At 39.6% G+C, this 25,871-nt stretch overlaps 1 protein-coding gene across 1 annotated transcript in view; it reads right to left on the reverse strand.

Moving 5' to 3' along the window:
* LOC145418134 (protein turtle homolog B-like) overlaps nucleotides 1-25,871 on the reverse strand; it is a 192,501-nt gene that overhangs the window by 67,316 nt on the left and 99,314 nt on the right. The window lies entirely within an intron of this gene.

Raw genomic sequence — 25,871 nt, forward strand, 5'->3', positions numbered from 1 at the left:
AATTCACTTTTTATGTACAATCGCCGATCATGAATTTTTCCTCTGTTAAAAGTTGCCAGTAATACAGCATTTCCATGTATTCCACGGTTGTTTTCTGAGTGTGACTGTATTAAACACTCTATTTACTTCTTGTGGGTGGATATGCTTCATAATGCATGAGGAAAAGTTTAAGAATCTCCTTGCTGTTCCATTAAGGACATTTGATATCTCGTTGTTTTGTTTCTTCTGTTTGCATGCAAAGTGTTATTTCTTGATATTGCCATCAGTTTTGATTCTTTATTATCATCGTACCAGATATCTTTTTTTAAATTATACGAGTATATTTGTATTGTCTGTACTTAAATATTCCATCACTATCATCATGATCATTACATCAACAGCATTATCATAATCACCTTTATTCTCCCATGAGATCTCGTCATCCCATGAGAGAGAGAGAGAGAGAGAGAGAGAGAGAGAGAGAAGGGAGGATGGGATGAGGGAAGGAAATGATTAAAAGCAGCGGAGTTAACCACTACACCCACATGACGTTTTCATACTTTTATTATTAATGTTGCCAGAGGATTTTACTCAGCTCTGAATAGGCTTTTCGAACTGGAGGAGTTTGATATAACCATCATAACATCTCCACAACTAAGGGTTGCTGTTGTTGCTCTTGCTGAGTAACCGCAGTCCGTCTGGTCAAGCAGACCTACAGTATCAACAGCAGTCAAGCAACCACCCCTGTAGGCCCGACCTGTGCAATAAACCGATGTTCTAATATTCCGTTGTGGTCGACAGCGCCTTGCGACACCAAGATGCAGGGAAAAGTGTGGGGGTTTGGTTCCTGGATGGATACTGCATCTGCGTTTCTCCAGCTGTTTAACAGGGACACCATAGTAGATTTCAGCATTTTTTTTTTCTGGTTATATAGTTACCACCCACTTTTATAAGTAGTCTCCTGGTTTACAGAAAACTATTATGCTTGTCACTCAGTGTACAGCCATCTAAGGTGGAAAGCTGCGTGACAAGCGGGAAACAGATGTAACAAGAAAGGATGGCAGACAGAATATAGGTGAAGGAAGAAGTAAGCAGCACTACTGTACACCTACATCAAGTGAGTGGATGATGGGCGCCCCACCTAACACCAACTAGTATTGTTATATCCTATATTGAATAAAATCGGATGGTGGTAACAATAATAAAAAAGAAAGATACCTCTGCTGTTAATGCAGGAACAAATTGAGGAAGTATACCCTGCTTAATGGTTGCAAAAATTTTGCGTTAAAAACCATAGATCATTCATCTGAACTTGGTACAGATTTTCATGCTCTTATTGCTTATTTCCCTTGACTGAATGGTATAATACGACAATAGAAAAGCTATATAATTTTTCCCTACACTTCTCCATGACTAGCGCCATATCATAGAACACATCTTTTGTTATAGCTCAGCATTCATAATGTGATACATTTTTATGTAACTTGGCTTAATAGTTCCTTCTTTTCTTCTTGAGTACTAACACATAACACTATAACGTCACTAGAACATGATGTTAGTTAGGAAGAAGTGCCATGTATAGGATGTAGAGCAAAAAGATTCTTTTTCTCATCTTTGAGATACGTGAAGTATGCTCCAAAACGATGAAAAGAGGCCACGTTAGCGTGAAAATGGTATACTTAAAGTGAATAGAGTACAGGACATGTAATCCACCTCAAGGATTAACATTAATTGTCATCCTGACCCGACACAGAAGCAAAAGGATATTATAGCCTCACCTGCCTCTACTTTACTGTCGCGTTATTAAGGTCGCTAGGCAGGCTTTCAAATTGATGACCATGGCGTCAGCTTATTGCTTCCCTGATAGCATATCTGCATTAAATTCATTTTGCAGATCTCTCTCTCTCTCTCTCTCTCTCTCTCTCTCTCTCTCTTTCTGTAAGATACGGTAGTCTTTCAAATTCAATCTGCATGTGGCCATGCATCAAACCTTCAAACTTGACACATTCAGTCCAGGGTCGTTTTCTCATTATATTCCTTCCTTCACATGACGAATTTATTCAGATTCAAGTGTCGGGCTGATAGGATTAGATGAAGAAATAAAAGACTTAAACACGAGAGGTCTTTCCTTAGTTGAGTAATCGTTCGATAGGAACAGGAATAAACTGAAAAGGACGTCATCCGGAGACAGCGGGTTAGCCTACTTACTCTTACTCTTCTATTCTCCGTCTTTCACAAACACAGTTGATTACCTGTGGAACAACACTCCTCAGTTTGACTTTTCCCCAGACATCGTCTCCAGCTTTTCTGACTCAGTTTATTCCTCCGGCATTTCTAAAGGAATGCATTATGATGTTAGCTTTCTTTTGTATGAACTTCTTTAGAACCGACGTCATAAAGAGCTCCCTTCTTCTTCTGTTTGTCTATCAGTCAATGTACCTGTGTGTCTATATATCCGTTTTTCTATCGGTATAACTATCCATCTGTTTGTTATTCCACTAGGAACACACAGGCCGGGGCTAGGCTACTAAACCCGGACATTTATGGCAAGAGTGACCAGTTACCTTTCCCGAATGGCAATGTGTGTGCAGTGGACCTCAATCTCCTTAAGATATAAACCTTTAAGGACCACCTCCTGTTGGAGCACATGAACTTACTGGCCATCAGGTGTCCATTTAGATATATGGTTACCCATTAGTGTAATGGTTTCCTGGACTACAAGAAACCATCTGACTTGTCACTCAGTGCAGCGTTCTTTGTGGGTAGCACTGTATCAAGTAATTGGATGGTAGCCACCCCCACCTACCACATTTTGTTAAAAAAAAAAATCATAGTGTATATTTTGATTTCTGTTCTTGTTTTTTTTTAATTATTTGCCTGACACTGCATTCTGTGAGGGTGGTCATGACAACGGGATTTCCCGTCGTTTCTGTTCCTTTTTTATTAAACACTTTTCTCGACAAGTTCTTTCGCTTGTGTCCTATTGACTGCACTACGATTCCCTTCTCTTTTTCTTAACACAGTGTCTTTATAGCAAAAAAACTGAAATAGGTACCTAAACTTGCAAGCAGACGGTTTCCTGTCATACTGTAAAGGAACGTTTGTTGGGTGCTTTCACTGTCATTTGAATACTTCCTCTTACCATTCCTGATCCTCTCGGTCAAAATTTAGCGTTCCGTCTCGTGTTCTGCCCTAACCCCTTCCCTTTTCTTCCTCCTGATTTTCTCTTCAGCTATTCTTTTAGAATTATGCCCCTCCCCCTCGTCTCTCTCTCTCTCTCTCTCTCTCTCTCTCTCTCTCTCTCTCTCTCTCTCTCTTTTGTACCACACCTTAGTCTTTTACGGTTTCAGTCCTGCTTCACCCTTTTCCATGGAATACAACTTATGTTTTATCCTGAAGCTCCGGAAAATTGTACCAGGCAATTTAAAAACATTTTATATGACAGGCAATATAGTAAGGTGTGTTACCATGGCTGTTTGATATGTACTGTATATAATGAGATCAGTGAAGGAGTTGAAATCAAGGATCCTTGGTAGGGGAGTTGATTTGATGATATGAAGTAATAACTGGAAACTGTTTGCCCTTATAATGTAATGCGGAGATCCCGAGCTCCTAGCTGTTGACGTGAAGAGTCGCTCGGTATGCCTCCACCAAGCCTTGCGCCGGAACTCGCCATGCAACTCCCATGACCCTGCTGACCTAATCAGTTCATCGCACCACCACCATGACTCCAATATACTAACGTAATCTAAGCAGACTATCGTAACCTAGTCCTAGAAACCTTAGGAAACCCCATCTGACCAACCTAAATCATCATAACAGAACCTCAACTAAATACCATCCTAACCTAGATACTCCTGAGGGGAAACCTGTCCATATCGATAACAACTCAGGGTGTACCGAGAGAGTCAGTAGTAATTACAAAGCTGTTCCCTCACAGGGAAACTCACTGTGCCAGGTCCAATCACGAGTCGGTAATTACGATGCATTAAGTCTAATTACCCAGGCACTCACTTCATTGTAATGAGACCAACTTGATCCTTGAAATTTTTTTAGTAGAAAGGTCAGCAGATAGAAAGTTTGCTTTCAAAAGGTTTCAGGAAAATTGCTCTTTATTTAGTGTCATAAATTAGTTATTCTGTTTCCTGACGGTTTAATCTGACTTAAGAATAACTGGTTGTGCTGGAAGGGTTTATGAAGATAGTACCTAACTCCATAAGTGGTAAAATATTCCCCATAATATAAAGAATATCGTCAGCAGTTGCAAGAATAAAATGTAGATGTTCCTCGGGTGATCGACGTATGTGTCAGTTTTGCTCAGTTTTTATATTGATCTGGTCAATACAGCGATTTGGCTTCGAGAAGGCTTTGAGAACGGGCCACAGGAAATCAGTTCTTTATTGAATGACATCTTGAGTTTAATCAACCAGATTGTTTGTTACGAATGACCAGGTACTGAAGGGATTCATGAAAGTTGTATCTCACCCCGCAGCAGAATAATATAGATTAGTGATACCCAGAATAAGAAAAAAAACTACTTTCAGGCGTTGATTTTTTTTTTTTTTTTTTTTTTTTTTTTTGAGATGCTCAGTAAAAGGACAGCGCTTAGAGGAGAAGGTCCTGGGAATTCAGCTATTTTTATTCACCTTTTCAGTGTCTTGACACATTACCTTTAGTTTGTATTTGTCATCTCCGGATGATTGTAAGGGGAGGTCTCTATTCAGCTCAGAAATGACTTGTGATGCATGAGCTAATGAAGGCTATAAGTGAACCTTCCCATCCGAAAAACCTCTCCTAAGCTGAATGAAATTGTCCTGAAGTAGCGAACTAGAGCAAGCAGGCCGCCATCGGAGTGATGTGGTTCATTATTTTCTTTTTTAACTGAGACCATCCGACGTACAAGACAGGGTTCCCAGGTAATGAGCTTCTTAATTATATCCTTGTTCAGTACGTTGTCGGACTATTGTGCTTCATGTTAGCAACCTCCAGATTTGTTCCAATCACTTGATGGCAGTCTTACCAGTATTAACACTCTCAGTCTCCAGTGATACACACTCAGCTGAATAAAATCGTCTGTCGTTAGGTGGAATATCATACTAGAATTTTTCCAACCATGAGAAGAGTAATGCTGAATAAATTTGCAGCTCATGTGGTTCCCTTTCAGCTGAATAAAATCGTCAGATGTTAGCTACAATAGAAAACTAGAGTTGTGCTAACCATGAGAGGAATTTTCAAATTATGCAGCAGATGCATGGATAAAATAAAATGCCTTGGTAGAAAATCTCTGCAGGAGACGTTGCAATAATGTAATAATTAGCTAACTGACTGGAAGGACGTCTGTTGGATCAAGCATATTGTGTGTGTGTGTGTGTGTGTGTGTGTGTGTGTGTGTGTGTGTGTGTGTTCTTAATATAAGGCCATTTTTTAAAAATAATCTTTTAAAATGCCCAACTTCAGACATTTACACGGATCAGGTTTTTGGCGGAACAGTACTTTTTGGGTGCCTCACCGGGAATCCCGGTTAACGTCATATACCCTTGCTAATCGGGGGAAAAATATTTATAAATGGGAGGTTGGGGATGGGAGAAAGTAATACTCGTATGACAAGCAATTGCGTGAAAAAAGAATAAAATACAACACAAACGTTCAGATTTTTTTTTTTTCTCGTTGCTGTGTTTTTAACTGTTTGGTTGTTGTTGTTGTTGTTGTTGCTGCTGCTGCTGTTTTTGTTATTTGTGGTGGTGTTGGTGCTCCCCCAGGCTCATCTACTTGAGCGCAGTGGACTAAACCGGCCACTTCAATCTGTGTTTCACGGGATCGTTTAGGAATTTTTACTGAAGGGATTTCTGTGTCGCTATTAAGAGGTGAGTAAGTGTATTTTGATGTGTTTTGAGGCGGTGCATATACAGTTATGTCATAATGGAATGTTTGTGAGCTGTATCATCAGTGTTTGTCCTGAAACTGGGAAGAGTAATGGGCACACGGTAGTAGTGACAGAAACAGGAAAAACCTGAGTGACAAACAAGAGCACAAAATTCTAGGAACACTGATGATAAAAACAAAGCAGAAGTTGGAAGAGTCAAGAGAAAAATAGGGAACACAGACTGTACTATAGTCGCTGCGCACGACTCTGAGGTTGTCATTATCGTACCCTGGCAACCTACCATTCAAAAATCCGTCTGATTTCGTATAATATTATACAAGAATCATATTATTATGCACGAATATATATTATACACGAATATTAGTATACAGGAACATATTATACATGAATCACATGTGTCTCATATTATACACGAAATCAGCCACACATTTAAATGGTGGGTTGCCAGGGTACAATAATGACAACCTCAGAGTCGTGCGCCGCGACTATAACAAATGGTGAGAGACCAGTACAGCAGCGTGGGTTGTTATTATTATTTCATCCTGGCACCCTGATTGTTTTCCTCCTATAGCCAGATGCCTTAATTATGAAAAAGTACCCGTTAGCAAACTGTCTCCATACTACCATGTCTTCTGGCATCACGCTGCCATCTCTTTAACTCACATCACTCTCATTCATTCACTCCTGTACCTCTCCTGCATATACCCCTCTTCCCCCCTCTCCTTCACTCACATACTAGTTAGTCGGTCATTGTCCATTCCCTCCCTCCACCAGATGATTTAGTCAACTTAGGAGACCGGAGTCAATGAGTGCCATAAAAAAAAAAAAACAGCGATTGTAACACCTCCTCCGGACAATCAATCCAAAGGTCCATCCTCACGATCAGTTGGTACCTATGGTCTTGGAGTACGGTACTGAAAAACTGATGGAAAACCATCATGTAGACGTGATGTACTGAAGTCCTCGTTTCTGATTTACTGTTTAAGGCGTAATTCGTCAGACTTCGAAACAGCTGGGCAACGTGCTTAGACACGACAGGTGCCAATTGATGTGTGAAAGGGCCTTAAGGCAGAATCATTGATCCTCCCTTGTTCCCTTTACCTTTGACTGATTTATCTAAAAAAAAAATGACATATTTCATACTTACCTGACCCTCAACTCATTCTCCATGTTTGGCTCATATCAGATATAAACTGACCTGCCGCTGTGAAATTTCCCTCTGATCTATTCATCCTCGCCTAACTTTAAATCTTTCCAATAAGTTTAATCCACAAAATATCAGATTTATGTGAGTTCAGAGGCCGGATATTTAACACTGTCGTTTGATCTTTACCTTCGGTTGTTCTCAAAACTGATTCACTTCATTCTTCCCTGTCCTTCATCCCATTCCTCCCCAGCCTCGTCAAATCAACATCGGATAAAAACTGAGCTGACAAACTTGCCCTTGCCCTTGACATACGAGTATGAACACTTTTGGCGAAAAGTTAATCACACACACACACACACACACACACACACACACACATACACACACACACACACACACACACACACACACACACACACACACACACACACACAAGGAGAGACAGGCAGACAAGCCGGACCAAACACACAACTCCCTCTTGCTTTTGCGCACTGGTGTGACCGAGAAAATGAGAGGGCTGTTGTATGTGCAAAAGATGAAAATCAAACGAAATAACGTAAAAAAAAAATCGAGTACACCAATATAAAAGGACAACCAAATTAATGGAAGAAAAATTTCGTATTTCACAAAAAACAAAGAAACTAAGTAGGTCAATGGTTGGCCTGTATGTACGAGTATATGAGTATATAAGACAATTCCTCAGATATGTTATTGTATGCAAATGTGCTTAATGTTTTTATCTCTGCACACAATTTAACTAACAGAGTGATTAATCACCAACAAAATAGTGCCAACAGATTCCCGTGATGCAAAGTATTAAGAAGACCAAATAAAAAGGCCATGCAAGGTTTTCCTCAAAAAAAAAAATAAATAAATAAATAAAATGTAACTGAGGTACTGAGTTTGGACGCAAGAGACATGCACACTGAATGCAGAACTGTATTCATCACCACAATCATCCGGATCTCTTTTTCCACCTTAGGGTAGTGTGAGGAGTAGCAACGTCCAGACAGCTTAAGTTTGCCAAGTTCGATGGGCCACGCCTTCATTCACTCATCATTCAAGCCCACGGAATCCTGGCTCCGTCAGAAAGGCCAAGAAAAAAAAAATCACCACGTTCTGTAGCTTTACAGATTTTTTTTATGTCTGACTCTGGGCATAGGCTTCACAGCCTGCTTCCAAGGCCCAGTAGTCCTCCTACATACCATACACCTCTACATGTCACCACTTCGGCGCTACCACCCACCGTCCATACTGAGTACATGCTAGGGCTGTCTCATACAGGACTGGCGTATTGGCATTAGCGGGGGTATTTTTACGACATGTCGGCGGGTCTTCTGGTAGATCAGTAAAGTCTCTTTTTATTAAATTCAAACCCTTAAACTGTTCCCAGCCCCAGTGGGGATTTGAACCTGGGTCCGTTAGGACTGGAGGCCACCTTTGTGATAGAGTCAGTCCTAACTCTGACACGTTAAAAAGGGGTGCCAAATCCCTGGTTATGTGCTTCTCCGCACAAAATTCATCTAGCCAGCTCATCTCTTGTCAGTTCCTTAGCCTCACCTACTTCCAAACCTCTCTTCATCACACACATATCCACCATATCCCTCCACCTATTTCTTGGGCTACCTCGCCTCCTTCCTTTTTCAAATTTGCTCGAAGCCTGCCTTTTTAACTAGTCTATTGTCATTCATTCTCTCCACATGACCATACCATCTCAGTACACGTTCTTCGATTTTGATGTCCACATACTTCTTCACTCCGCATCTTTCACGAATTGCAATATTCCGTATTCTATCCACTTTCTGTAACCCACATGCATTCCTCAGCAGTCCATCTCCACTGCTCTTACTCCTGACTTTTCATTTTCATGCCACACCATAGTGTCACATCCGTATGTTAAAGTTGGCATTAACACACCTTCATGGAAGCCTCGTGCAGCTGCAACGCTCAAGCCTCTGTTTTTATCAAGGCTTTCATATCACCAGCTACCTTTCTTCTTTGTGTCACTCGACTTTCCACTTCTTTTGCACACCATTATTGTACTTAGGTATTTTAACTCTCTCACCAATTCCAGTCTCACTCCATTCACTGTAACATCACACTGGGAGTCACCTTCTCTCTCAATAACCATCATTTTACTCTTCTTTACATTTACTCTGAGGGCACGATGCTCACAGACATCTACAAAATTCTGCATTAGTCTACCAAGTTCTTGTCCGGAATTTGCAAGTAGCAATGCATCATCAGCATACAAGAAATTTGAGATTTTCCGCCCATCACCATTCATTACCAACGCCATGGCTCTCTCCCAAATTCGTGTTTTCACTTCTCTCATCATCCCATCCATAGATATATTTAACGGCCATTGGGACATCATACAACCTTGTTGCACCATACTGATCGTGAACCAATCACTTAGATGCCCATTTACCTTTACACATGCCTTATACCATCATAAAAACTCTTGACGACACTTTGCAGCGTACCATCTACACCATACATACGCAAAACTTTCCACAATCCTTGGCTGTCTACTGTATCATATACTTTTTCCAGATCCATAAATGCTATAAACACCTTATATTGCTTCTCACACGCCTTCTCCACAACCTGTCTTGCTACAAATATTTGATCCACACATCCTCTGCCACTCCTAAAGCCACCCTGTTCGTCACTCACTAGGGCTTCTGATGTCTCTCTTACTTTCTCTACAATAATTCTTCCATACACTTTCCCTACCTCACTTAATGGACTAATGCCACGATAATTCTTGCGCTCACTTCGCTTACCTTTATTTTTGTACTGGGGTACAATCACTGCCTTTTTCATCTGTAATGGCATAATCTCACTCATCCATGCCTTTTTACGTATCTCCAACAAGCACTTCATTCCGCTCTGTCTACTACGTTTAATCATCTCTGCATGCACCTCATCAGCCCCAGCTGCTTTCCCATTTTTCAGCCGCTTCAAAGCCTTCTTCACCAGTGCGGGCGTCAAGTTTCCTGGCACTGCATTCCTTCTCTGTACATCCCCCAAAACAACCATGTTAACAGTCGCTTTGCTCTCTCAATTCCCATTCATCAGACTTTCAAAATATTCTTTCAAACTGGTCCTTACTTCGTCCCCCTGGATTAATAATGTACTACTTACATCCTTCACACTTTCACATTTTTTTCCACTGTCACTTCTATATTTCCGCATCTCTTTCCTGAGTAGCTTCCTATTTTTAGAGTAATTTGCATTCATTTTTCTTCCTAGATCATTTACATCATTCTTTTTCCTCCTCATTTGTTTCTTTACTTGCTTCTTGATCTCAGTATATTCATTTCTTATTTCAACTGAACCCCTGTCATGTATCCACTCTAGCTACTTCTTTCTCTCTTCCTCAAATGCTCTCTCAACCTCTTCATCCCACCCTGCCGTACCTTTCTTCTTTGTTATTTCTCTTGCCACACCACACACCGCTTTAGCATATCTAACTAAGCAGCCCCTATATACATTCCACAAGCTGTCCAGATCCATTTAATTCCAATTCACTAGTTCTAACTCCTCCCCTACTTTGGACCTGCATTCATCTGCCATTTCTTTGATCCTCAGCTTCTCGAAGTTCATTCTCTCTCCCTGATAGCTCCACTCTCGCTTGGTCCACCTCATTCCTCTCAACTTGATCTTGCATACCATAGTCACATGATCTGACAAACCTCCATATCTTCCTCTCATGACCCTCGTATCAGCAACACTACCCACCATCGATTTCTCTACGAGCACGTAATCAATTAAGCTCCTTTCAACATGATGTCCATTCCCGCTGTACCACTTATATTTATGCACATCTTTGTGTTTAAAATAAGAATGACAAATGCCAGCCTCCTTTCCTGACACATCTCCTTTAGTCGCTTCCCATTATCATTCTCTCTTGGTACTCTATTATTATCCACTATAACATTCACAGGATCAGTGCCTACTCTGCCATTCATATCGCCCATCATGAGTGGGCGATATGAATGGTAGAGTAGGCACTCTACTCCTGGGCATTTCTCCTACTACTTCATCCAGCTCATCCAAAAACCGGTCTTTCTCTGTTTCACTCCTGTCCGTACACGGTGCATACGCTACAATCACTACCACTTTCACCTTCTCAGACTTGAACTTGACACATACATCTCGAGCTGACATATCTGTAGTCTCGCATTCCACTCTGCCACGCTTGATTCATCAAGAAAGGAACTCTCTCTCTCTCTCTCTCTCTCTCTCTCTCTCTCGCTCTCTCTGTGTATATATATATATATATATATATATATATTATATATATATATATATATATATATATACAGAGAGAGAGAGAGCGGGGGGTGGTTGCTTGTCATTTGCACGAAATTGTAACCAAAACGTTAAAAATTTTCAAGGGAAGCAAAATTAATGCACAAATATAATAAATAACAATGAAAATCCGATACAAATCCATCAGTTTAAAAAAAAACTTATATATTCCAAAAAATAATATTAATTTCCTGCAGGGAATTTGTGACAGAGAACTAATAATGCTAGCGAAATGAAAATGCAGGCTTAATATAGGAGAGGGAACTTATATCTTGTGTGTCCGCGATGAGGATGCTGGAGATAACATGGCAGAGCGGAAATATGGGGTCACGGATTTGGCAACACATTTTATTTTGCATAGAAAAAATTTCGTGGAATGTTTCTTGCACGTGATGAAAATGACGTTCCATGAATAGAGCATGAGGGGACCACATATTGTGTTGAACATGAAATATTTTTATACAGTTTCTATACTCCCAATCTCCTGTTTTTAACTTCCTGCTGAATCATATCATCAGAAGTTGTAAAGATCATGAGACGGGTGTGATGACTTTCCTTTATAATAAGATGATGGAGACCTACATTATGTTAAGGGCAGACCAGTTTTATATTTCTTTCATAATTGCAGGATGATAGCAGATCGGAGGAGAGCTGGGGGGGGGGGTCTTGAAATCAGAACAAAGTAACTATCTTGATTCATATTCAAAAGCTAGAGAAAGCTTAGGCTTCGCCTATCGATTGCCCGAAGATATTTAAGGCAGAAGATTTTTTTTTTTTTTTTTTTGGCTTAAAATATTAAGTCTTTGCTGTCGAATATAATAGTCTACACCAAAGAAAATATGACATCTACACGTCAAACCCCACTGTCATTTTCCCAGTCATCGTATGCGTTTCCATTCTAGCTTGTTACGTTGTTACTGAAAACGAGTAACAGAACCACTTTTCTTCAGCGCACTGTCATATACATGCCTATCAACCACCTGCAGGCTCGGATCCCTTTGATTTGAACTCTTTCCCATCGTTCTTTCAGTAACCTACACCATTTTTTTTCCCTCATACATTCTCCCGTTTACAAAAACTAATACAAAATTTATGTGACTGAAGCTGGAAGTGGCTTACCATCCTTCCTGTTCTGTCTTTAGAATGATCAAACACCCTCTACTTCAAACGACCATTCAGCAACAAATCGCCTGTCAGTGTCGGCTGTCAATCCATTCGTCTCACCCACGTATACACATAGATGTACTTTTAACTTCTGGTTTTGATTACTAATCCGTTTTTCGCTCACAGTTTTACAAGGAGCAACCCACTGTCATTTTCTCCACCCGCTTTCTACACCACCTTACACTGGATACAGGATAGGCTACTATATGGGTAGATTCAGAACTGGATAAAAACTAGGGACTATATGACAAGGTGCTCACAAAAGAACAGATGAAATGTCTGGATGGACTCTGGTATGACAGGAACTGAATGTTTCTTAGCCTGGTCGTTAAACTCTGTGTTGAATTTAAATACGGTTTCATAGGCGATAGAGAGAGAGAGAGAGAGAGAGAGAGAGAGAGAGAGAGAGAGAGAGAAGTAGCAAAATTCCAATAACACTCACTCAGCACTACTCAAGGTTACACTATACATCTAGCCACGGTTGCTATACGAATAGCAGCAATCCTGGTGGACTCATTTGATTTCCAATTTGTTCCTGTTCATCCAGCACTATAATGAACCTGAATGGAAACGACTATTGTGGGTCGTGTTTGAGGAAAATATTAGGACGTGAAGAAATAATTGTCTGCCTTAAGGCATTCATGTATTCTACAGTGTTTCATTAAAGATTTAAATGACCAACACTGACAAGTGCCAAATACGTGAACCATAGTGTAAAAAGTCTAAGTCTTACTGAAAGTAATGTAATCGACGTAAAATCAACAAGAAGCGGTGCGAAGGCACTGCAAACCCATCCCTGGCAGTTATTTTAGTGCTGACGTATAAATACAACGGGATATGTAGTCAAAGATGTCACACATCAAATTTGGAGTAAATCGAGTGAAAACTGACGATTTTATACCCATTTGAAATTTTAGACCCGACCCACTTGACACTGACCCCCCTGCTGCTATGTGGGAGGTGACCCCCTGATGTAATGAGGCATGTTATAGGATGCAGATTTGAAAGATGCACCTTTAGGTTTTTGGTTTCATGTCGATATGACGAATTTGAAAGTAGTTATGGAGGAAATAAAAAGATTTTTACAGTTTACATTTTGGGGGCCTACAGCCTAGGCCTTGGCCCAATTTGGCCCAAAATTTAAGCAGATGGTCAGAAAATCATGGTCCATCATCCCTGTAACTTTAGTTAAAATCGCACCAGTAGTTTTCGCGCAAAGTTGTTAACTGACAGATGGACAGGTAGACAAACAAACAAAAAGCTGTCAAACAGACTGAAAACAATACCCGTACCCGGGCCCCTCCGGGGCGGGGACGGAGAGTAATGGTGAAATAAAAAAGCCACGCTCAGTGTTCTGTGAACCAAGATTTGAATGGGAAACTCGGAGCATTAATGATGCAAGCAGAAATGAAGCATTTAATGGCCTGGCTGGCAAAAGGTTTGTACGCAAAAACTGTGACTTCTTTAAGAATGGAGTGGTTTTGTTTCTTTCCCATACAGTCAATATGATACCAGCAATTCTTTGCATTAACTCATAAATCCCATTTTTAAAACGTGATGAATAAAGGGTGAAAAAAAAAAAAACTAATTCCATACACCAGATTACAGTATGTCTTCAATAAAAAAAAAAAAAAATCAGCAAAAGTTAATCCTGAACTGTTGTAGGTTGGACATTAGGGGGAAATTAATTTGAGTGAGATCCAAAGAGAAGCAATTTGAGGAATAAAGGAATTCTGATAGATAGGTTCTGCAATATGGCAGTGTGACAATCCAGTCATGAGTGCTACCAGATGCCCGTGTATCATGGGGGAAGGCTTAGAGAGGTGGTACAATGTGTGCAACTTCGTCTGAGCATTGGTCATAAGGTATCTGTATAATAAAGCGAGCAAAGAAGCATTCCCTCTAAATTGTAGAGGAGACTGTTCATTTGTAACTGCTGAATTATTAATTATTCTTATAGCTTTGTTTTGAATTTTGTCCAGTTAGAGCAATGAGAGAGTTTTTTGATTGGAGATATGAATGGAAAAGTAGGGAATGTGAAGGTAGATGGAGCAGTTGCTGAGTGGGGTGTGCCTGCAGAAGTAGATGAGAATGGATGTGCTCTATATTTTGTGCAGGGAGGGGGTTGGTGATAGCCAATACCCTCATTATGCACAAAATGATACACAGGTATACATGGCGAGTGATGAGAAGGGTGGGTGGTGAACTGAATGAACAGAAGGCAAAGATTGATGTGTGTCTAGATGAGACAATGAGAGTGTATGTAATGGATGGAAGAGCATACAGATGTTGGGGGAGTAGACTTTCTGACCATCACTTGGTGGTGGTGATAGTCAACGCACAAATGCAATGGATGAACCTCTATACAAGGAGCTAGAAAGGTTGCAAGTGGATATAAAAAAAAGGTTCTTAAATTAGAAGTAGATGAGTGATTCGGTAAATATGATTTGGAGCAGACGGAGGAGGTGGAAGGTGTGTGTGTAACATATTCACAGAAGAAACCTGTGCAGCATGTGAGGTGGTATGTGGGATGAAGAGAAGACGAAATGGGATGCAAGGAACAGCATGGTGGAATAAAGATGTGAAACAAGCTGTGTCGAAAAAGAAGAAAGCATAGAGCGAGTGGGTGGAATGCAGATGCACGGAGCAAGTTGAGATACGGAAGAGAGAGCTATATGTATACAGGAAGAGAGAAGTGAAAAGTTTAGTAATAGAGGGTATGCAGCAAATGGATATGGAATTTGAAAGAAGTTTTAATGTAAAGTGAAGGGAACATAAGAAAATGTTCTAGAAGGAGGTAAAGAGAGTTAGGGTGATAAAGAGGTTGGTAAGGAAGTGAAAAATTAAAATGGTAAATTGAGAGAGGAGAACGGAAAAAATGTGAGCAGATGGATAGAACACTTCAAGGAACTCTTAAACAAAGAGAATGAAACTAATGGGAGTATACGTGGCTAAGAAATGGCTGGGAGAAGGAAGGAGGTGAGAAGAAAGGAGATCAGTAGGATGGAAGTAACGGAAGCAATAAAAAAAGTCAAAATGGAGAAAGCCCCAGGAATTAATAGAATGTTTGGTGAAATGATGAAGCATGCAGGAAAGATAGTAGTAGAATGGATATGGAAAATGTGCAGATTGACGTTGGAGGAAGGCAGAGTCCCGGAGGATTGGAAGTCAAGTATTATTATTCCCCTGTACAAAGGAAAAGGAGAAAAAGAAGTGTGTGGTAATCATTAAGGCATTTGTTTTCTTAGTGTAATAGGGAACTATATGGTAGCATATTTACTGACAAAGTTAAGGAAATAATAAAAGAATTAGTTGGAGAAGAACAGGGAGGTTTTAAAAAGGGAAGAGGTTGTGTGGATCAGATATTCATATTTAGGTCTTCAGTGGAAAAGTTTCTAGAGAGGGGAAAGAAGTTGCATGCAGCTTTCATGGATTTGGAGAAAGCATATGACTGAGTGGATTTACAAGGAATGTGGAAAATACTGACAATATATGGAGTAAATGGGAAACTACTGGATGCTGCAAAGTGTATGTATGAGGGTGCTAAGGCTGCAATGCATGTGGATGGTGAACTTAAAGAATTTTTCTATCTGAATATTGGCTTGAAACAGGGATATATGTGTCATGTCTCCATGGTTGTTCAGTCTGTATATGGATGAGGTTATAAAAAAGATACAAGGTAGGGCAGTGGATGTTGGAGCGGCCCTAATGAGAGAAGGCAGTGTTTGGAAACTTCCTGTATTGTTTGCAGATGATCCTGTACTATTAAGTGAGGACGAAGGGGGAGTGCAAGGTTTGGTGAATGAGTTTGGGAGCGTGTGTAAGGGACGGCATCTAAAGGTGAATGTAGCGAGGAGTAAAGTTATCATCTTCAAGAGAAATTAAGTCATTGAATTTACAGCACGGTTGAATGATGAGGACGGGGAAAATGTGAGTGCATATAAGTACTTGGGTGGTGTGATGAGTAAGGATGGAAAATTGGAGGATGAAGTGCTTGAAAAGGTAAAACATGGAACAAAGATTGCTTGTTCTTCGAAAACAGTGATAAGAAATAGGGAAATGAGCATAAGCGTAAAAAAGTCTCTTCATTATAGTATTTTGATGCCAACTCTCACACATGAAAGTGAAGCTTGGACCTTGTGGGAAAGACGCAAGTGAAGAGAGAAAGCAGTGGAAAATAGTTATTTGAAAGAAGCATGTCCAGTTACACGGAGAGACAGACTAACAAATGAGGAAGTGAAGGAGATTTGTGGTGTGGATGTGGATGTGATAGAAAGCATTAGGAGAAATGCACTGAAGTAGTTTGGCCATGTGGAGGAGAACTAGAGCGAGAGGCTAACGAGGAGAGTGTACTTTAGTGGGGAGGCGGGGGTGGGGAGGGGGAGGCCGAGAGTGAGATGGAGGGATGGAGTGGGGAGAGGTATATGACAGAAGGTGTGTGGGCTGGAGGGAGGGCAGTGAAATGGCGGGGGAAACGGCGACATGAAGGCGATTTGTAAGTGGTGACCCCTTACGGGATTAAGGAGTTTGGCAATACACAGATAGTTTTAGTGCCACATCTCCACATCCACCCCACAAGTCTGAGCAATATTCGAGCTAAAAGTGCACTGGAATGTACATTATAGCTACTGTAACTGTTCGTCAATGAAATAGTTATAATTCTGCACAATGATTCAAAATTTTTCAAAGGCGGTTGTAGCATGTGATCTGACGTGAAAGGTCCAACTAAGGGTAATAAGCGAAACACTGAAAATCTCAGTACATTTCGAATGAGGAGTATTGGTTGCGTGAAGGTAATATAGGAATAAGGAATTATCTGTAAATAGGTTAATAGGGTATATTTGGTTTCCTGGCATTAAATGACGCGAGGTTATTTTGTCCCTACTCACTGAATTAGATAAGTCCTGATTTTATGGAAATTACTCTGCTCAGTTGGGAGTTAAGGATTTCAAACTTTGTGAATGGATGGTTAAGTGTAAAGGAACTGTGATGCATTGAGTCATCTATATATGAGAAAAGTGGATTATGAGTGACAAATAAGAGATCATTAACATGAATGAGGGACATTGCTAGAGCCAGGAGATATTCTTGTGGCACTCCGCCATTATTTGCGTGGACATTGGAATATACCTCATCATTAACATGAATGAGGGACATTGCTAGAGCCAGGAGATATTCTTGTGGCACTCCGCCATTATTTGCGTCGACATTGGAATATACCTCATCTGCCTTTGCTCTTATCTTTCTGTTGCCGAGATATGAGGAAATTAGTGGAGCAAATGATGATAGGCCATTACGAGAGAGTTTAGAGAGCAGGGAACGGTGTTACACTCTGTGTTTTCCTTCTATAGTCATTTTATTAACTGCCTTGTGGTGAATCCGTCGAAGACTATGACAATTTGGAAACTACGACAGGAGTGCAAAGTAGGGACACAGTTTATTTAACGTTTCACCATGGGTAGCTTCCTCAGGAATTTCAGAGATAGGAGTCGAAACACTGAATAAACAAGGTCATTAGGCTGAAACTGGTATCTTCATCTTCAGTGAACTATCTTATAACTTTCTTATGATTATTTAAAATTTGCATAATATAACCGAAGCCTTCCTTACAGTACCGTCTGTCTCAGATGGTTCAAAATTTCCACAATCTGTTCACCAAACTTTAGCAAGATACGCCTTTCCCTGTGTGATTTTTCTGGTCAGCTTGTCAACTCTCGTTTCTGCAATGTTTCCAGGAACTTTATTCAACTCCATTTTTCTTCATTGGCGTTGGCTGCTTCATCTTATTTGACTGCTTTCTCATTTCCATTCTATTTACTCTTCCCTGGTTATTTCCATTTCTTATCATTTCCTCTTGCCACGTTTCTTTCCTGCATTCTCTGAAATGTTCTCAACATTTTGTTCATTCTGAAGCTTCCATTAACTCCTCCGCTAAGTACAGCTCCGGACAGATGAAACGGCTACACCCCATCCACCAGCGACTTGGTTTGGGTCTCAGTGGTTCTGGTAACAGTTGCAGGTGGAGGGAGGGGGGATGTGGGAGGGTGAGGAGGGGAGAAATGTGGGCGGAGTTATATAGGGGGTAGTGTGGGAGGGTGAAGAAGCAGCACGGTCTGGCTGGTGGGAGGGGGAGACGAATGGTTGGGTAGCGGAGACGAGAGTCTGCTGGAGGGTAAGACAGGTGAGTGTGATTAGATGAAAAGAAATTACAAAAAATGAATTATTATAATATCTGCTGCATATATTGCATTTTATCTACTATTTAAAAACCATGTCTATTATTCACCACCGTATTTGGGTATCCTACTCATTATTATTATCCTTTGGATATTAGGCAATAAATAAAGATATTGGACGGTCTTTCGGACCCGAACCAATTTTTTCATAACTTTTTTCTTCAGCTATTTCCGTATTCCTATTATCCCTCGTGCTTGAAGTCCCCCTTTTTATCACTCTCCTACGCCCTACATTTTTTTTTTTAGGCTTAAGGCAATTTAACTTTCTCTTTAAATAACCATATTTGTCAACAAATATTCCTTTCATTAATCTATTTAATTACCTGTTTTCTTTCAATATGCATTTGTCTAATAATGGGTGTTACACCTTAATTGGCGCCGCTATTTGACGTTTTGAATAAATTTGGTCTAAATTTACGCATATATTGCAGTCTCTCTCAAGTAGGCTGGCAACCTCACACATCCTCCCCCCTGCTTTCTCCTTCTCTCGCTACCCGTTCCCTCCTTTCCTTTTGTAGTACTGTTTATCTATTCTTTTTCATATTTTTAACCTCATTCCTTCTTACAAACTTTTAGTGCCATAGGAATTTCTCCCTTATCACCTACAGTCCTACTACATGAAAGTGGAAAAAACTGCCATCGGGAAAAGAATAACTGGAAATTTATGGCGAAGGTTACGATATTACTTATTTAGAATGAAAGTGTTGGCAGATACGCATTCTTGACATGATTATCACAGCCACAGCATTTCGCCTTCATAAAACAGAAGGACTATAGGTTTCATGCATTACCTCCTTACGTCCAGCATTACTGTGCATAACGCCATGTATAACACATTAAGGACCACCAGGACAGTACTGGTAGTCATCGTGATTCTCATGAATCTCTCCATAGGCTATTGAAAACAGTGCTTTATGCTCAACTTCAGAGTTATGTTCTCATCATGGCAATGATAGGCAAAAATAATAAAAACAATATATACAACCAAATTATCATTTATTATAAAACAAAGCTCAAACTGCCTCCGTGCTACCTGAAAAAAATTAAATACCTGATCATATATATATATATATATATATATATATATATATATATATATATATATATATATATATATATATATATATATATATATATGGATGATGCCATGTCGTAGCGCTTAAGGGAATAACAGGGATGACGACGGTGATAATTGTCGCAAGGGAACGAGATGAAAGGAAAATTTTCTCTACCTGAAGTAAATTATAATGGACAGTAATAATTCGAGACCCCGTTTATTGACAATAATTTTTATAGATCTGCATGTCGCCGTTATTGCGTCTCGGAACACTTCGGTAGATGATATAACTGATATAAATTGGTAAATGGGTAGAGAGATATCCTTATCGTCTATATTACTTGATAAGTATGATATAGTAATGATAATCTGTCCTGATAGAGTAAATCTTGTTGTGACGGAAGGGTATTTGTAAAGCGAACTAATTTATACCACAGACTGTATCAGAAGTGTTTCTTCTTCGTAAATTGAAGCTCGATGAATACTCTAGACTGTATGCCAGGAAGCAGGTGACCCTGGTGTTTCTTATGAGGGATCCAGTTCGTGGCATAGTATGGAGGATGCATAGAGCTCAAATTTATCAAACAAATAGTATCCTCGTAACTGGCCACCTCTTCACCCACTTCCTGAAACTCAGACATGGAGTACCGGGGTGAGAATAACGCCATAATGACTAATACACCACAAACACATGGATATTTATACATCAACGAGAAACGATTGTGGTTCACTTGTATTTTCTATGGACTGCAAGAAACACCGTTACTCAGGGCAGACCACCAGTTCCATGTTTTGTCAGTATATACTGAGATGAATGATTCTAACCGAATCAGGTAGATCCTCTCCGTCAACTGAGACAGTGGCATACTGATATGTGAATTAATTGTCATGTCTAGTTATTCTTTAGAAACAGTAAAAAAAAATAATGACTTTTTGTTTACCTGTAGAAACAAATAAAATAGTAGTTAGAGGACAAACTTGTGCCACGTGACACTATGCGAAGTCATTAGGTTTCCTGCTATGCACAGAGGTGTTAACAGAGGTATCAGCCACCCCGGGGCATCAGTCACACCGATTCAGAATGGAGGCAAGACGTAGAGAGGCAAGACGGAGAGAGGCAAGAGAAAGGAGGATTGGTTTAAGAGGGCGCATTGTAGGCATGCGTGAAGCCGGGCAGTCCATCCGAGCCATCGCTAACACCCTGGGAATTTCCACCAACACTGTCCAAAGGTGGATAAGAAGGTGAGTGTAGATATAGTTCCTCTAATAATAAATAATATAACCGTCAGTTTAGGAGTTAAAGACACATAAGGTTTATGAAATAACACCACATCATGTTCTTCCTGACCTTACTATATAATACATTTATTCTATTTCCTTCCGTCTGGCCAACGCAAGTTTAAATATGGTAACATCGCATTGCACGCTCGTGATTGGCGGAACAAATGTGGTCCTTTACCCTTGGCTTGTTAAGATAAATATTAAAAATTTATGCCTTCATAAATGTATTTTTATGAATCTTTGTGTCGTTGATTAATAAAATTACGTTAACGAAGGCATAACTTAATTGTTCATCTCAATAAGTAAAACGTAATCAACATATGTTCGGTAATCACGAACTGCCAATGCGATAGTGTCATATTTACAAATAATGCCACAATCACGTAGGCCTGACGAAATAAAATAGTATATATTGTAACTGTTTAGGGATGAAAGTTTTAATGTGTAGACAACTAAGCTAGAAAACACGCATCCCGGATAATGTTAGGGTAAGGACTGCAGGTCTACATTAAGTCAGGTGCGACTGTGTTGAATGATTCATGTAAAATCTAATGCCAGACTACTCCTCCCAAAAGCCTCGTTCCCTAGTTTAGCCATCAAAAATTGAGTAGGAGTAAGTAGAGCGGTTATTAAGACAAATTAGATAAAGAAAACTACACAGAAAAATCAGATGAAAATGTCACTGTCATATCATAAATATGTAACTGGTGGCAACGAGGTGGTTATCTCGTATCTGAGACTGATACCCGGGTCGGTGGAGTAGGTGGACAATTTTCCGAGCCAACTGTGTTCCTGATCACGTAGCAGAAAGTAGAAACTCTGATGTAAAACCGGGGGTTGCACCCTCATCTAAGGTGCCTAATTCGCCGTGAAATACTAATATATATATATATATATATATATATATATATATATATATATATATATATATATATATATATATATATATATATATATATATATATATATATATATATATATATATATATATATATATATATATATATATATATATATATATATATATATATATATATATATATTCACGTAGTTTAGGTCATGCCATAATCTACGTGACTTTGAGCTTTCTTGTGTAGGGCAAGAAGGTCGAATGTCGCCTAGTTTTTCAAAGAGGGTAATTCAAACACGACTAAGTAAACAGGATCTCAAATTTGGGATTCTGGCCAGTAAGCTCCTTCTGCTCTACACGCCTCAAATATGAATAGTATTTTTCATTGAAATATATTTGAACAGGTTTCTGTATGATGAGGTTCCTATGTGGAAAGAAATTGTGTTTTCTGGGTTACATATAAGAAATTACCCAAAGTTTTCTTTTTTCATGGCATTTTTTATCAATAACCATGATCAACACTATGAACTCTAAATTTAAATTTGTTTGCCAGAGCAGAGAACACTGACTGGTATGGTAACCTACCACGGGGAAGACCATCACGGTGCACTACTCCTGCTCAGAGGCAAGATATTGTGCAAACCGCAGAAGCCGATCCACAGACAAATGCGGTAGCCATAAGGGAATCGCTGCATCTTGATGTCAGCGAGAGGACTGTAAGACGAGTGCTGCACGAAGCGGGGTTGCATCATAGGACCCCAGCAAACAAGGAATTTCTGACTGACCAACATCGCGAGGGAAGGCAACGGTTTGCCCAACAATATGTTGACAAGCCAGAGGATTTTTGGAAGAGAGTTATATGGACAGATGAGAAAACCTTCTCCTCTTCGTGTCACGGAAGGCGCCACTGCTGGAGGAGGAATAATACTCGGTGAGTATAATTTCTGAGGTTTTTGCTTCTATAAACTAAACTATTAAGTCATACATGACCATAAGAATATATAAATAATTACTGCAGGGGAACAACCAGTTTAGTTACAACATCAGCGACATCAATAAAATAGTTACTAATAAGAGTCCATGCAGAGTAAATTGCTTTGGGTATATAGGGTTATGCAGTGTTTGATTTAGTGACTGTAAAACATTTTCCCTAAAACAAACAAAAACTTTAAATACTAATGGGATGGAAAGATCACGCTGGCATAAAGTCAACAACTTTAAATAATACCCACATTAGACAGACGCTGATTTATCCCTTGGGAATCCTAAAAGTGGTAAATGTAATAACTCTACGTGCTTACATTCAAAATGCATATTCACTTAGTATGTGTCACTGCTACCATACCAACCTGAACTATGGCACACAGACTGACAAAGACAACCTACCAAATCTTATCCCTAGCGAACAGGTTATTTAATGATCTATTACTCATACATGTAGATATCATCTTTGCATATTTCGCACCATCAATTTAGGCTTCCCCTACGTAATCAATATTTATCCTACCATTGTTCAGTTAGTAACCCTATAAATGAACTTCTATAAGGCAACCACGCATTTCACATACTTGTTCTTTAGTGTAGGCTATTCCTCAGTTGCACTGAAGTAAGACAGGCATTCATGGCATGTCATTAAAATTTCCCAATATTGTTAAGAACCTCTTGTTAGCATAAAACAAATATGCAATTATACCTTGAAGATTATTAATGCTAGTCTCCTTCTTTCAACAGATACAACCAGGAAAACGTATTTCATGTGGCCAGGAGTGGACACGTGAACGTAAATATTTGGGGGTGGTTAAGCTGGCATGGGATGGGTGACATGCACCACATAGAGGGTCGGTTCAATTCCGAGAAGTATATTGATATACTTAACTTCTTTCTGCCCTCATTTTCTGCCTGCAACCATCCCTTTCCTACTGGTCCAGTATATTTTGTCCAGGACAGATGCCCCGTTCACCATGCTCGCGTGGTCCAGGAGTGGTTCCAGGAGCACCCTCGCTTCCAGCTTCTGCCCTGGCCCAGTAAGGGTGCGGACTGCAACCCCATAGAAAATATCTGGGGATCAATGGTAACTTCGTGGGAGCCTGAACAGGAACGCACACCCCAGGAGCTACTGGACCACACCCGGCGAGTATGGGAAGTCTTCCGGGGTAAACCTGACCATGTGAAATGTCACACAGGTAATATACAAAGACGTCTTCAGGCTGTTATCGAAAAGGGTGGTGGATGGACAGGATACTGAGAGGTAGTAAGTGTTAAGTCTCATTGCTCTCATTGCTCTTGTTATTCTATGAAATATATATGTTGTTAGCTGTGCAAATAACACGCACACAATATTATATACATACATATATATATATATATATATATATATATATATATATATATATATATATATATATATATATATATATATAATCATACAGGCTCTACACTTATGAAATTTAACATCGAGTAACCCTATATGCCCAAAGTAATTTCCTCTGCATGGACTGACGTTGTAACGAAACTGGTTGTCCCCCTGCAGTAATTATTAATATATTTTTATGGTCATGTATGACTGAATAGTTTAGTTTATACAAGCGAAAACCTCAGAAATAATACTCACCGAGTATTATTCCTTCTCCAGCAGTTGCGCCTTCAGTGACACACTTCCAAAAATCCTCTGGCTTGTCAACATAACGTTTGCTAGGGTCCTGTGATGCAACCCTGCTTCGTGCAATACTCTTCTCATAGTCTTTTCGCTGATATCATGGTCTGTGCATCGGTTTCTGTGGCGTGTAGTGCAACATGGTGGTTTCCGTGTGGTCGGTTGCCATGCTAGTTAGTGTCCTCTGCTTTACCCAACACAATAAATTTTAGATCAAACAGTGTTGTTCATGGTTATTGATATATATATATATATATATATATATATATATATATATATATATATATATATATATATATATATATATATATATATATGATCATGTATTTAATTTCTTCAGGTTACATGTGATTTTGTGAGCTGGTTACGCCCTTGAGACTGCAGCACGAAGGCAGTTTGAGCTTTGTTGTATAATAAATGATAATTTGATTGTATATATTGTTTTTATTATCTTTGCCTATCATTGCCATGATGAGAACATAACTCTGAAGTTGAGCATAAAGCACTGTTTTCAATAGCCTATGGAGAGATTCATGAGAATCACGATGACTACCAGTACTGTCCTGGTGGTCCTTAATGTGTTATACATGGCGTTATGCACAGTAATGCTGGACGTAAGGAGGTAATGCATGAAACCTATAGTCCTTCTGTTTTATGAAGGCGAAATGCAGTGGCTGTGATAATCATGTCAAGAATGCGTATCTGCCAACACTTTCATTCTAAATAAGTAATATCGTAACCTTCGCCATAAATTTCCAGTTATTCTTTTCCCGATGGCAGTTTTTTCCACTTTCATGTAGTAGGACTGTAGGTGATAAGGGAGAAATTCCTATGGCACTAAAAGTTTGTAAGAAGGAATGAGGTTAAAAATATGAGAAAGAATAGATAAACAGTACTACAAAAGGAAAGGAGGGAACGGGTAGCGAGAGAAGGAGAAAGCAGGGGGGAGGATGTGTGAGGTTGCCAGCCTACTTGAGAGAGACTGCAATATATGCGTAAATTTAGACCAAATTTATTCAAAACGTCAAATAGCGGCGCCAATTAAGGTGTAACACCCATTATTAGACAAATGCATATTGAAAGAAAACAGGTAATTAAATTGATTAATGAAAGTAATATTTGTTGACACATATGGTTATTTAAAGAGAAAGTTAAATTGCCTTAAGCCTAAAAAAAAAATGTAGGGCGTAGGAGAAAGTGATAAAAAGGGGGACTTCAAGCACGAGGGATAATAGGAATACGGAAATAGCTGAAGAAAAAAGTTATGAAAAAATTGGTTCGGGTCCGAAAGACCGTCCAA

Source organism: Coenobita brevimanus, chromosome 112, assembly GCF_032717465.1.
Source record: "Coenobita brevimanus isolate Jiangsu-jjx chromosome 112, ASM3271746v2, whole genome shotgun sequence".
NCBI lineage: Eukaryota > Metazoa > Arthropoda > Malacostraca > Decapoda > Coenobitidae > Coenobita > Coenobita brevimanus.